Source organism: Bos javanicus, chromosome 6 (assembly GCF_032452875.1).
Source record: "Bos javanicus breed banteng chromosome 6, ARS-OSU_banteng_1.0, whole genome shotgun sequence".
NCBI lineage: Eukaryota > Metazoa > Chordata > Mammalia > Artiodactyla > Bovidae > Bos > Bos javanicus.
In genome coordinates, this window is record NC_083873.1 from 50,555,942 (window position 1) to 50,571,032 (window position 15,091).

The window sequence follows — 15,091 nt, forward strand, 5'->3', positions numbered from 1 at the left end:
AAAGGAAAATCTTTTTATAACTAAAATTATTCTCTCTTTAATTGTCAGAATTATTATTATGGAAATGAAAAGTGTTCCAATTTTCCTTAATCTGAACACCAATATTTCATTTGCAGTTGCTAAAATTTGTAGGCTATTATGGTTATTTAGCACAATGTTTCTTTTGATATGAGTCAGTCAGCTGACTTGTTACATTACTTTGTGTGTGTGTGTGTGTAGATTTTTTTTTTTTCAGAGGTTATTTCAATTCCAAGTGGCCCTACAGTAAAATGGAGATTATGAAAGGTAAATAGAGGAGGCTACTACCATATAGGACATAAAGAACTTTAGTAACATGACCCACCAAAGTCTCTTCCAACTTGAAAATTCAGTCATTTTCTGATGTACATGCATTCAACAGGTCTCACAACGAGCGCACCACTCTCACAGAGTGAGGTAATCAGGACCATTAAAATGCCCAACCTATTTTTTATGTAATTGTCCTCTACAGCACAAACAAATTATCTCCAAAACTCAATTACACTTCACAGATCTTATTTTGCTCTTGAAATCACTGGCCTCACCCACATCATCCCACATTCTAGGCTAAGATCATTCCACCAAAGATGACATAAAATTGCTTATGAAAATCAGGCCTGGTTCACCCGACCTCACCCCATCGAGATAGACTCGGCAACATAAACTCACATTCATCCTCAAATGAAAAAATTCTAAAAGATATTACTCACCATCTTTTGTGTTATCATGTTTGTTTTCTTCTAATTTAGACAGTTTAATTCTTACAAATATTTCTAGAAAACTTGCTAAATGAGAAATAAGTATTATTAAGGGATATGACTCTGATGCTGGGAGGGATTGGGGGCAGGAGGAGAAGGGGAAGACAGAGGATGAGATGGCTGGGTGGCATCACCGATTCGATGGACATGAGTTTGGGTGAACTCCGGGAGTTGGTGATGGACAGGGAGGCCTAGCGTGCTGCAATTCATGGGGTCGCAAAGAGTCGGACACAACTGATCGACTGAACTGAACTGAACTGAACTGAAGGGATATGAAGAAATGATAGATTACTTTGCTGACCTCTGAAAAGATGACATGATTGTGAAATTAAAACAACCAGAAACAAATTCCCTAAAATATATGGGAGTGTGGTATTTGGCACAGATTGAACTCATGATAAATTTGCTCTTAGGTAAAGGTACCCAGAAAGAGTGAGGATGCAGCATGAGCAGGGATTGAGAAATGTCATGACATGTTTGGGGTCAAGAGGGGAGATTGGTTTGGAGAAAGTATTATTTGGGAAGATGAATTTGGGTAGACCAGTTAGACTTAAATTATGAAATCATGTTTACTGGATCAAGTGGTTTAACTTTGAGAGTGATAGTGTTAGTCGCTTCAGTCATATTCGAGCCATTGTGACCCCATGGACAGTAGCCCACCAGGCTCATCTGTCCATGGAATTTTCCAGGCAAGAATACTGGAGTGAGTGTCCATTTTCTTCTCGAGGGGAATCTTCTCCACCCAGGGATTGAACCAGGTCTCTCAGAATATAGGCAGATTCTTTACCATCTGAGCCACCAGGGAAGCCCTTGAGTGTGATAAGGGATTACCTACAGGTCTTGAACAACAAACCACATTACTGGAATTTAGGAAAGATGTTCTAGTACCAAAAGAAAAAGTGATAACTGAGGTCTTCCTGAGAATGGGGACTAAAGTCAAGAATTTCTGCATGACTGAATGCATTAAATATTGGTGGTAATAGCAGAGGATAGTGGGTGAAATGAGATGAATATGGGGGTAAAACTGCACTGGACGGGATATGCCAGGATTGCTGTGCTACTAAGGTTCAAATCACCAAATTTTTTTATAGTTTAGTTCCGATTCCATTGTATCCAATTTGTCGTTATGGGAGGAAATTTTATTACTCTCTGTTGTAATAGCTCTCAAATTTCCCTTAACGAATTACTCAAATGGATTGAGTTATTTTACTTCTTAAAAAAGTATAACCTGAAATTTGCTGGAAAATGTTGTTTGTTGAATTCATGCAAATTTATTTTCTGTCACTGAGAAAAAGCAAGTCTTGTTTAATTGCTAGCAAAACAGCAAAGGCAAGAAGGAAGATCGTCAGGAGTAGGAGCGTAGATTTGGGGCAGATACCCCTACATCTAGCCCAAGTGTCTTCTAGAATTCCACCAAAGAACAAATACTGCTAGAAGCCTTCTTGTTTCTCAAGACAAGTCCTAAGTTTTGGTGTCAGTAGATTAATTCCAATCAGAGCAATTTTTTCCTCCCTTCCTTCCTTCCTCCCTTTATTCCTTCCTTCCTTTCATTCTTAAATGTATATTTCTCTCTTTGATTACTAATTATAATGCTTTGGGTGACCTAAAGAGGAAAACAAAACAGAAATTCTTCACAAACACTTAATGATTTCCTACTAAATATAAAAGTTCTTTTTCTTTTTAATTCAAGCATCCTTCATTTCATAACCAAAAGTCAGATACTTAATGAACTAAATTGGCTAATAGAGACTTTCTCCGTGTAAGCCTCCCATTTTTCTTGATAATGATAATGATAAGAAATAGAGGAAGCTGTCTTGAGAGTTGACTAACTGGAAATTACCAGTTGTGTGTTGGCTACTTAAAAAGATTAATCTTTCCCTCAAGCTAATTTCTGATAATTAACCAAAATATCCAGGAGTGCCAAGACATATTAAGCACGTAAGGTAGTATTTTATAACCTCCTTTGGAAAGGATATCCCAGCTCAGGGGTCCCTATTGTGTGGCCCTATTTAATGGCCATGGTAACCATTTAAAAAATGCTGGCATATCACTGTGTTGTTTTTGTTGTTCACTCGCTGTCATGTCTGACTTTTTGTGACCTCGTGGACTGTAGCTCACCAGGCTTCCCTGTCCTCCACTATTTCCGGGAGTTTCCTCAAATTCAGGTCCATTAAGTCAGTGATGCTATGTAACCATCACATCCTCAGCCACTCTCGTCTTCTTTTGCCTTCTGTTCACTCTATTTAAAGTATATTTTATGAGGTCTATTTTGAAGAAAATAGAGTCAGATGGGGGATGGGAATTAGTAACAGCTATAGAAGAAAGACACCCTTTATTTAGTTGGCTTGTATTTCTCTTATTCTTTCTCACTCTTATTAGCCTAAGTTAAGCACACAGGTTATATCTCTTTGGAGCTACTCTTTGGAGTATGTAGTTCTCTGGCTGGTGACTGACTGATTTTGGAGCTGGCAGCAGGCTGATTGCCAGCAGAGAGAATCCAGGGAGCAGATACCCCTTTAGAAAAATAGAGCCAAAGCAGTACTTTACAAATCTACTCTGTTTCCCTTTCATTTCTTATGTGTGTGTGTGTCTGTGTCTGTGTGCACACGTGCATGCACACGCGTGTTGTGTTCTCCTACCAGGAACTGAGGAAAGTTGAAGTTTCACTGAACTTTGATTGACTCAAAACGCTCATATGTTGGCTTATAAAACAGCCATGAAACAGATTTCCAAAGAAGACATATCACTCTGGCATGTTCTAAAAATGTATAATATCATATCTCCAAAATCATTACCATTCTTTTTTTCTCCCTCATTATTTATATAATACAGTATGTCCCTCACTCACACAAGGAAAATCATTATATAAGAATAGTTTTACTTACATAAAAATCCTGACATTCTTAGTGATTTTTTAATATATGAGGAAGACTACTAAATGCTCAAGCAACGGGCATTTTCCAGAGATATTACCTGCGCCCATTTGTTTTATATTTTTAAAGTACTTCTACTTTACAAAGCAAAGTGATGTCAGTTTACCCAGCTTTACTTGTCACATTTATTTATTTATTTGTCTGTTCATTTTTATCTCCTAAACACTTTTCATACTCTGAAAGCTTCTTAGAATTGATTCACTTTTCATGTTACACTAGTGAAAAATGCTCTTTGACCTGAAATTACAATTACTTTAAAATTTATCAATGCCTATTATCTCTGAATGTTGAAGCTGGCCTCCCTCTCACAAAACTTTGCAAGTATTTAAACCAAACAGGATCTTGAGTGCTCCCAAGGCAGTCCATCACCCAGTCTGGGAGCTTGCTCAAACTCATGTCCATTGAGCCGGTGATGCCATCCAACCATCATATCCTCTGTTGTCCCCTTCTCCTCCTGCCTTCAATCTTTCCCAGCATCAGGGCATTTCCAATGAGTCAGTTCTTTGAATCAGGTGGTCAAAGTATTGGAGCTTCAACTTCAGCATCAGTCCTTCTAATGAATATTCAGGACTGATTTCCTTTAGGATTGACTGATTGGATCTCCTTGCAGTCCAAGGGACTCTCAAGAGTCTTCTTCAACACCACAGTTCAAAAGCATCAGTTCTTCAGCACTCAGCTTTATTTATGGTCCAACTCTCATATCAGTACATGACTACTGGGAAAACCACAGCTTTGACTAGATGGACCTTTGTCAGCAAAGTAATGTCTCTGCTTTTTAATATGCTTTCTAGGTTGGTCATAGCTTTTGTTCCAAGAGCAAGTGTCTTTTCATTTCATGGCTTTCATTATTTGTGAATAGTTGCCGCCAATGAAAATATGTGGTTATTTTAAAAATCTGAATAACTTTTAATTTTAAACATGTAATACTGATAAACAAGCATTTAGAGTGTAATCCTTCAAAAGCTTTCTATGTACAACAGATATGAAAAAAATAGTAATATTTAGATCAGTTTTCTTATTTGGAAGAGTTAGAACTATTATCTAGGTAGGTAGCACTGGGTTCTTTTCTCTGTGGCACCTTCCTATTTGTCCTCAATTTTCTCAGCCCTTCTCATATTTTTCTGTCCCTAATGTTGTTTCCCAGATAATTCACCCCATTTCTGTCTATGAGGGCTCAGTAAGGTGTTTTGTAGTCAAAGCAAGACCTGCTTTTTCCAATACTTTCTCTTGGAGCCAATATACAATTTTTCTTCTGCTCCCTCTTCTCTTTGCTTTCTATTTCTGGAGGACTTGTATGGAAGCAAAGTTTGCAATGTGGTAGAATGTTAATCCCATGGACGGAGGAGCCTGGAAGGCTGCAGTCCATGGGGTCGCTAAGAGTCAGACACGACTGAGCGACTTCACTTTCCCTTTTCACTTTCATGCATTGGAGAAGGAAATGGCAGCCCACTCCAGTGTTCTTGACTGGAGAATCCCAGGAATGGGGGGGCTTGGTGGGCTGCCGTCTATGGGGTCGCACAGAGTCGGACACGACTGAAGTGACTTAGCAGCAGCAGCAGCAGAATGTTAAGAGAGATCACCAAATGCAAATCTGCAAGCATGATTTTGTTCTCAGAAATTATCTGAATTGCATTTCAGTATTCATATTACTCTTCCCACCTTTCCCTCATTACAGTCAGAGGCATGGAAATTTCACGTGGCTCATTATTGTGAGTGAAATTGTGGAAGTGTTAGTCGTCTCACTTGTGTCCAATTCTTTGCAACCCCATAGACTGTAGCCTGCCAGGCTCCTCTGTCCATGGAGATTCTCCAGGCAAGAATACTGGAGTGAGTTGCCATGCTCTCCTCCAGGGGATCTTCCCAACCCAGGTCTCCTGCCATGCTGGCAGATTCTTTGCCATTCTGATCCACATATTACGAAGCCTAAATCTCAGGCTTCTTCTCTCCCCAGCTCTCTTCTCCTCTGGCCAGTCATGCCGTCTGAGCTATGAGGAAAGCCCAGTAATCTCTGATCTGGTGCTTTTAAATGTGTTAAGGACTCTGACAATTATCTTTTTCCTCTCAAACACCATTTTGAAATAAAAATTGTTTGATACTTAAATAACATGTGGAGACTGTTGCACTTTTGTTGATGCATATATGCTGATGTAAAGATGTATATGCCCTGTCTTCAAGTAAATCTAAAACTTTGCAGCTGATTATTTTTTCTTGCATACTCTGAATTTTCTTTGTTGTTCGGCCATATTTCATAAATATAGTTCAAAAGGTCATTATAATGTTGCAGTGAACTAGATATTATACATATATGTGGCCCAATCTAAGTTTATAGGGGCCTGACTCTCTTATCCTATGGTTATTGATGCATAAGAAAATATCTTATACATTAATCAGGACGTATCAATATCCAAAATAATTGGTTTTCAATCCTGACTCTGCCTCCAGCATTATGTGTGACCTTGAGTACCTTCTATTCCTAAGGTACAAAGCCTTGTACCTTTCTGATCCTTGATTTTCTTATCTGTAAAATAGAATGATTATATGTCACTAATTATTTTTCAAGTACTTTTTCCATGGTAAGAATTGCATTTAATGGTAGGAATTATTTCTGAGTCTCACCACTGAACTAGATTTTTCAGTAGTGAATATACAGTCCTCATAAATTACTTCCTATGTTACATTCTAGCAAGTTTTTATTCACAGAGGTCAGTTTGATGGTATTTATTTTCCTATATGCTGATATGGCATCGTGGCCTCCACCCTGAGAATACCTTAGAACATTGCTATTAAAGAGAGTTTTTGTCATAGTTATATTAAAGTCTCAAGAACTGTACTTGTTTCTTTTCCATTCTTTGAACTATTAGAACAACAGTGTTGATAGTTTTGGGAAATAAAGGGCCTTTTGCTTTCTTTTTTTTTTCCACTGCATAGATGCTTAAGATGCTTCTGCTTTAAGATAATTAAAAAGAAAAAAGGTAAAGGTAAAGGTGTGTGCATGCTCAGTTGTGTCTGACTCTTGGTGACCCCATGGACTGTAACCCACCAGGCTCTTTTTTCCATGGAATTCTCCAAGCAGTAGTACTGGAGTGAGTTGCCATTTCCTACTCCATGGGATCTTCATAACCCTAGGATCAAATCTTCACCTCTTGAGTCTTCTGCATTGGCAGGCAGATTCTTTACCACTAAGCCACTTGGGAAGCCTGTGGGGTATCAATATTCACTCTACATCTTACCAGTATCACATAAAATAACATTAGGCATAGAAGAACTCAAGAGAACTGTTTATGTTATAGCTTTCTGGTAACAAAAACATACTTTCCACAAGTATCAGATTAGTAATTCAGAGTCATAATAATCTGCAACTCACAAGATCATTATCTAACACTAAGATGTTACAACTATTTTTTTCCTCTGAAGAGCATATTTAACTACTAGCACAAGCATAGGATTTCCTTTTATATCTAACAGAATTTAATCTTGCCCACAAAGGACTAACAGACAAAATGAAACCAAACATGAACATTAAGAACTACTCCTAACTTCACAATTCATATTTTTTTCTCTAATGGATTCTGAAGAGAAGAAAACACAGGGCTTGTAAAGAAATAAATGAATGGGATTTCTTGATCACTCAGAAACAGGTGATTCATTCATTATTGAACAAAGGGAGAAAAACACTTATAGTAATTATATTTAAATGGCTTATGTTTTAATTCTTAGAAGTTTCAAATTTTTCAATAATTTTTAAATTCTTAAAATTTAAGATTAAATTTTATTAATTTTGTGTAACAAAATATAAAATTTATCAGAATATTTATTTACCTTTGCTTCTGTTTGCATATTTACTTATGATCATGAAAGATTAAAAGAAAAGTATAGTTTCAATGATTGGGATACGATAATCTCTCACATGCCTCATTTTCCTATTTGTATATTCTATTAATATCATTATCAAAAACCAAGATCAATAATTTATTTATGAAGAATTTAAAAACCACCAGAAAGTGTTGTAGCATTTGAAGTCTTATTAAGTTAATATTGACAGTAGATTATTGTTGAGAAACACATTTCATTTTTGGATGCCTAGATTTATGACAGATTTAGTTACAAGGGACATGAATTTGATGTATAACACTAGAGTCTTTGAACTGCATGGGAAAATATCACAATTTTTCATTATATTAATGTCTTACATTGAGCTATCTGCTGCCTTGCTGCCCAAGGTTGAAGCAAATATTTTATTAGAAATCAAATCAATTTCAGACAATAAAAAGCCCATATTCCATCACTGAGTAAAGTACAAGCTCTTCAAAGTTGTTCTTTTAAATTAATAGAGTGTATCAGTTCATGTATTAGTATACAGCATCCAGGAATAATAAAGGATTAAGTTTTCACCCTTCTTCTTAACCTTGCTCTTTTATGTTGAGTCTTCTGATGCCAGTGGTGACTGATATGAAAATGCTTTGTGCTCTATGTCACTGAGTTTTTTTTTTAATGTTGCCTCTATTCTTTCTTTTTTTAATTTTGGCCCAGTATAGAGATAGTCAGAATTCATATGTTTTATGGTTTAGAGTACTAGTCACTCCCCTTTGCGGCCAGGTTCTGTTCTGTTTCTATTGCTGGTGCATGGACTCTATTAGAATGGAGAACTGCAGTGGCAGAGCAGGGGAAGGCAGGAAGGAAGAGATAACATTGGATACACCTGTCATTCTCTAGTTCTTTTTCCCTTTTCACGCGCCACTCTCCTTAGGAGTGTTCACCAATCTTTCCAGTAAACTCTCCCATCTCCGATTTGTTTCCCAGTTTTTACTACTTCTTTTCTCCATCCCTGGGCTTCCCTAGTGGCTCAGATGGTAAAGAATCTGCCTGCAATGTGGGAGATCTGGGTTTGAACCCTGGGTTAGGAAGATCCCCTGGAGAAGAGAATGGTTACTCAGTCCAGTGTTCTTGCCTGGAGAATTCCATGGACAGAGGAGCCTGGCAGGCTATAGTCCATGGGATCCCAAAGAGTCAGACACTAGTGAGCGATTAACACTTTCACTTTCTTTCTCCTCCACCCACTTTTCCTGGTGGATCTATCTATGCTCTGGCTTTTTCTTTCAAGATAACCTCCACTATTTTCTCACCCATAGGAGATAAAATCATGGTGCCTCTCAAGCCTGACATCCATGTTTGATTTGATCTTCAGAACAAAGCTAGCATCTCTACCCAAATTCCAAATTTTAGAATCCCTTTTCAAATTTCCTCCTTTTTAAATTAATTAATAAAATAACCCTTAACCCTTTTCATATTATGTATGGACTGCTATGTTATGTGTTAAATGCCATCGAGGGTTCTTTTATTTTTCAGCTACTTTACTGATCTCCTTCACATTTAACAGTAACTTCTCTGTCCACCCTGTTTTTGAGTATCATTTCTTGTACTGTCCTTTGTATCTATAAGATAGGAGGGGCACTTGAGTCTAGGTCTGATAGTACCTAGAACATTCCTGCAGAATTAAAGAGGAATTTAGAGATTTTCTGAATTATTGATTTTTGAGGAGTTAAAGATAGGAAGAAAAATATTTCAGTGGTTTAAACATTAAACATTAATTGCAGTTGGGATCTGCCAGATATACAACCTGTTCTTCTCACAAAACTCAATTTATCATTTATAGGAAAGCAATTAGCAACATGCCTCTACATTTGTCCAGACATCTCTTCCCTCTTCCTGAGATCAAGGAAGTAGTGCAGGGGGTCCCTTGTGTAGCTTTACTTTGCTCTCTGACTACATCTGTACAAGAAATCAAGCTGGTATTACATTAGCCAAACAATTTGGAAAATATTGTTATTATTATATACACATACATCTATATTTATATGTATACATGTATCTTCATCTATCTAATCTATACTGTAATTTTCTTTTTAATAGAAAACAGAAAATATATCAACTTTGTTTTAAACCACTCTTAGTATGAATCAAAGGATTTCTGGTATTTATTGGACAAAGATGAAAATCAATCTCCCATAATTTAAGAGAGAATGGTAATTTGTTTTAATGTCAATACATGGGTTACTAACTTTCAAATCAGTGATGCTGTTTGTTTAACAGAGAGCTAACTTGAGAAGTCCAAAAAGCTGTCTGCTTTCTCTGATTATCCCAAAATTCTCATTGAATTTACATTTTCCAAAATAAAAGCAAAGCAAACTTACCAGGATTGAATCATTTATATACAACTGGACATATTTCATACTCAGAAAAATGCTATCATTATACATTTGCATCAGCATTGATAGTTTTGTTTTTCATCAGTTTTTATTGCAAGCAGTGTAGGAGAGATTTCTTAACCCTAAAATGTTAACACATTTTGTTTCTAAATGTATGTGTCCAAGTATAAATCAAGTGGCCATAATCAGTATGCATTTCTTGTAGAATGGAAACATAAGTGACATTTTGAAATATTTTAATTGCATGTTCAGAAGTGCTAGTGGATATGCCAAAGTGAAAATACAATCCTGAAACTAATTAATGTGGCTTCATTTATCAAGAGCACTAGAGCTCTTATAAATACTAATAATAGCATTGTAACAGTGTATTTCCGTTTATCTGTTGACACTCTGTGCTGTCATAGTGCCCCACACCATTGAGTCGAAGAAAGTCTTTGTGTGGATTTAACAAAAAACATTCCACATTGTTTTGTAGTAAATTCTAAGACTTCTTACACCAGGTAGTGATCTTACGCTAGTGTCTATAGTACTGAGATTGATCGACTTGAAAAAACAACTATTTCATTGTTTACAGAGCTGGAGAAATAAAGGAATCAGTAAAATACATTCTACATTCAGATACGTTACTTTTAAAAAATATATGAAATACAAAAAAACAATCACACGGCTCATCTGTGCAGGAAGTAAAGGTGAGCTGAGGGGAGGGATCAATATGGAGGTGTTAGTTTTAATATAAGGTTTTGCTTCATAAATAGCACCACACTGAAACAGAAAAGTCTGTTTAAAATGGCACTCTTGGATAATGGTCAGCCTCATTTCTCATCATTAAATATCTAGGAATCTTTGTTAGGGGGGTGTTTGTCTATCACTGCTGTTGTGTTTGAATGAAAAGAGTATCAGATTAGGAATTCTAGATTTGCTTTTTGTTTTTTTTTAAGTTGGAAGATTATTGTTTCAAAATGTGTTAGTTTCTGCTGTACAACAATGTTAATCAATTGTAACTGTACATATATCTCCTCCCTCTTGAGCCTCCCTTCCAACTCCTCGCATCCCACCCCTCTAGGTCATCATAGAGCACCATGCTGAGCTTCTTACCTTATACAGCAGCTTCCCACTATCTCTGTGTTTTTTACATGGTAGTGTATATATGTCAACAGTACTCTCTTAATTTGTCCCACCTTCTCCTTATGCCACTGTGTCCATAAATCCTTTCTCTACGTCTGTGTCACTATTCCTGTCTTGCAAATAGGTTCATCAGTACTAGATGTGGCCTTGGATCTTCTCTTACTTGGAAATTTTTTTTCATCCAACTTTATTTCTCAGGTCTTCATTTTCTTCATACATAAACATAAGAAGTTGAAGTCTCAAATGTTTAGGGCCTTTTCAACAAATTCTAAAAGACTGTGATTTCGGAATCATTAATATAGGCTTCCCAAATAAAGAATACAGTGAGAGCAAAGTTAATAGAATTATATCCAAGAGAAAAATACCTGCCAATGTGTAATTCTAAAAATTATTTTTGGGTCCTTTATAGTCATCTAAAGGCATCTGAAAGCAACCAGTTTGCTCCTTTCTATGGCAATGAAATTTACAAGTTAAGTACAGAGATCTCCATGGGCAATAGAATAATCCAAGCAAAATGTGGCAAAGGCATGTTAAATCCAAACAAAACTCTTATATCGGAAAAGGAAAAAAAAAAAACAAAAAACAGCCATTAGGAAGCTAAATATGTATGAAAAGAAATTCCACTCAAACTTGAACTACATTAGTCATTTGGGGCAAAGGCTTGGTTTAGTAACATCGTTCAAGGAAAGTAAGGCCACATTTCTACATTGTTTTTTATGTCCTTTTGCTAAAAAGTTTCATTTGTCTTTGTTTTGAGCCTCAAGTACAGCTAAGTATTTATTGAATTTGCATTTGATTCCTCTTTAGGAAGCTTATAAATCATCACCCTCATTATTTCAACAAATATTATTCTATATTAGTTTGGTTATAGAACTGGCCTTCAGTTTTAGTTATTTTAATGTGTAAACTGAGATAAGAAAGAGGAACACTTTGGATTTTAGTGGTAACTATGCAATCAATTTACAAGCTCTGTAACCTTGAACAATTTACTTAGTCTCCCGGATATTCAGTATTCTCATTAAAAAAATTAATAAAATCCATAACCTCCTGAATTAGAGTGAGATGAAAAAAATGTATATGAAGCATGTATCATAGTGCCTATAATAGAGCAGGTCTTCATCAATTCTCAGTTGATCTTCCTTCAAATTATTCTCATATTGAAATAAGCACATTTCTTAATTTTTGAAATTTGTTAATCAGTGATTTGCCCCTGGCTTTGCTGCCAGTTGTGGGACCTTGCGCAAACCACTGTCCTTTTGCACTCTAGTGTTCTTATCTGTAAAAGAAGATCTGAACTATGTCGTTTTAAATACTTCACTACCCTTTCATTTAATTTTATTTCTTTTGGTCTTTGTAGTTTTAAATGAATGACAACAAAAAATAGATGAAATACCATTTCCTGATTATACAATAAAGTATAAGAGTTTCCTATGCAACATGTCATAATCCAATTATATATTATACTAATTACTGTAACTTTCTTAAATTATTCCTACCAGAAATAGCTAACTGACTTGAAACAGGTATTTTTAATCTTTCTTAAAAACAAGGAAAATTTAATCCACATGTTTCTTAAGTTGAAATTTTCCTCCTATTAATAATTTCTATTGAGTCATAGATACCTAGGTTTAGGTTTCTTTTGGTCTGCAGATGATTTTGCCTTGTCTTCTAAATGACAGCTACTGATTGCATTAATATTCAGATCTCTGTCCTCTCTTCCCAAAAGGTCACTTTTTTCTCTTTTTAAAAAATTAAGCTCTTGTATTCCTGAAAAGAGAATTATTATTTCCCATGAAAATAGATTTTAGTTAGAAGGGCCTTTCTAAAAGCATGCAAATGAACAAAATACTGTATCCACATTAGATTATCAAATGATTCACTTTTGTGTAGATGTTATATCAAATCTGCAAAGCAAAATCTGTGAGAAATGCACAGACAATCCCTATTTCACATGATCCCTGCCCCTCCCCCACAAAATGACTATAGTATCATTATGAAGAAATGGTTGAACAATGACAAACGTGATCTTTGTACAACTCAATTTTTTTTTTTTACCTAAAAGTACTCTAATATATTCAGAATGTATTTGAAAATATCTTTGGGCATAATATCCCATAGCATATTGTGGTATGTCACACATACATGGAAATTACAATTTCATAGGTTATACATTACAAAGAATGACTTTTTCATCAGTCTATTCTTTTATGATGGGGAAGCTAACCAATGTTACTCTCGTACCATACTTGAAAATCTGCTTTTCCAACTCACAGGGTAAAGCAAACAAAAAACAGCAGCAACAAAACTTAATCCAAGGACAATAATTCTTTAATTAATAAATAAATGTAAAATTTGTCATTTTGCCTGCTCACCTTTACCTGAATATCATGTAATTAACAACTTGAAATTTAGAAGTTAGATGAAGCTAATAAACTATATCTATTTCATCCTAAGTTTTCACTTTAAAATGCTTTCTTTTTCTTGTTTACCTGTTCCTGATATGTCTTTTCTGTAAGGGCACCTGGCTAATAACTTTAAAGTTTATAAGTATAGCTACCTATCAGATTAGCTCCATGAAGCCCATTTAGTACTTATAAAATGTTGTGGACACTACTTACAATATCTCTGGGAAATTTTGTCACTAGTATTTCTCAAATTATATCACATTGTTTAAAATCATGAAAATGGCTCATAAAACAGCATTTTCTTTCTTTTCCAGTAAGCATATAAGATAAAATAGTCTGAATACATTAAATTTTTCTATATTTTGGAAATATCTGAAAGCATGGTAGTACAATAGAAACATGTTTTAGTTTAAACATTAGTTGGAATAGGAAACAAAAAATAAGATATCAGTGCAGAGTTACATCTAATGACCTAGGAAGCAGTTCTCATAACAGGCAGGTTGGGAGTTTGTTGCCAGGGAGGAAGGAACATAATGCCCCGGGTACATTAGGGAATATTTAATATTCAGGGACTCCATTATATTGCAAACAGTGGTCATTCACTAGGTCTCTGTTAGGAGAAGACTGAGCTAAAGCAGAAATGTAAATTATTTTAAAGGCTTGATTTACTCCTTTGAAAACGTTATCCACCCCCACCCTTCCCTGAGAAGCACATAGTTGTGGTTACATGAAAACATCCACTCATAAAAAAAGTGTGTTTCTCCCAACTTGGCCATAGGAATCACCACATGAGGAAGGACTATTAAAACATTAATCATTGTGATAAGCAGATGGAAACTTCATGATAATAGCAGGTGATTAAAAAAAGGAATGTATTTCTTAGAAGTCACAGTATTTTGTCATGTTTATGCCCACAAGTGTATAAAAGCCACTACATTTTCTTACATGGTAAAATATTGGTGATAATTAGATTTACAATATTGTATTATGCTAAATGGATAGATAATAGATAGAATTTTCACCTATATACTCTGAGTTATAAACAGTTGTAAACACTACAGTCTGAATGAAATTTAAACAGAATTCTCAGAATATGAGAAACCCAACATTTTCCATATGCACTGTCATATTCCATTCTTTTTCTAATATTCATATTTCATTAGCATTTAGTACACAGGCCTTGGGATTTTTTGAAAAGAAATATAAATACATTCTAGTTTGGTATTTGTGAACTATTTATCATTTAATTTACCATCAAGGCCTACTTAATTTTGTTTAAGACACTAAATTAATTTAAATCCCACCTCTTTTACTTTTGATATGCAAATATTTTTACTTTGATGTTGTAGCAGTACAAATTGAATTTTGCAACATGAACCGCTAATGCTAATTTGATTACTTCTGTATTAGTGTTGAGTGCTGCTAAAATAGCAAGAGATTGTTTAAAAAATGAAACTGGGAATGGAAGAACTCTTTCTCTGCAGGCCCTCTGCAATGATGGTAGTATTAATGCATGTACATTAATGCTTGATGATTCTCATACAGCCATGAATATTAATTTTAAAGACAAACAATTTAGGATTTTTAAAAAAACCTGACAGCTTGATTTTTTAAAAAATTGAGTTCATCACAAAGTCCTGACTGAA

At 35.3% G+C, this 15,091-nt stretch overlaps 1 protein-coding gene across 8 annotated transcripts in view; it reads left to right on the forward strand.

Annotated features, from left to right (window-relative positions):
• Positions 1 to 15,091, forward strand: part of PCDH7 (protocadherin 7) — a 475,887-nt gene that overhangs the window by 283,862 nt on the left and 176,934 nt on the right. The window lies entirely within an intron of this gene.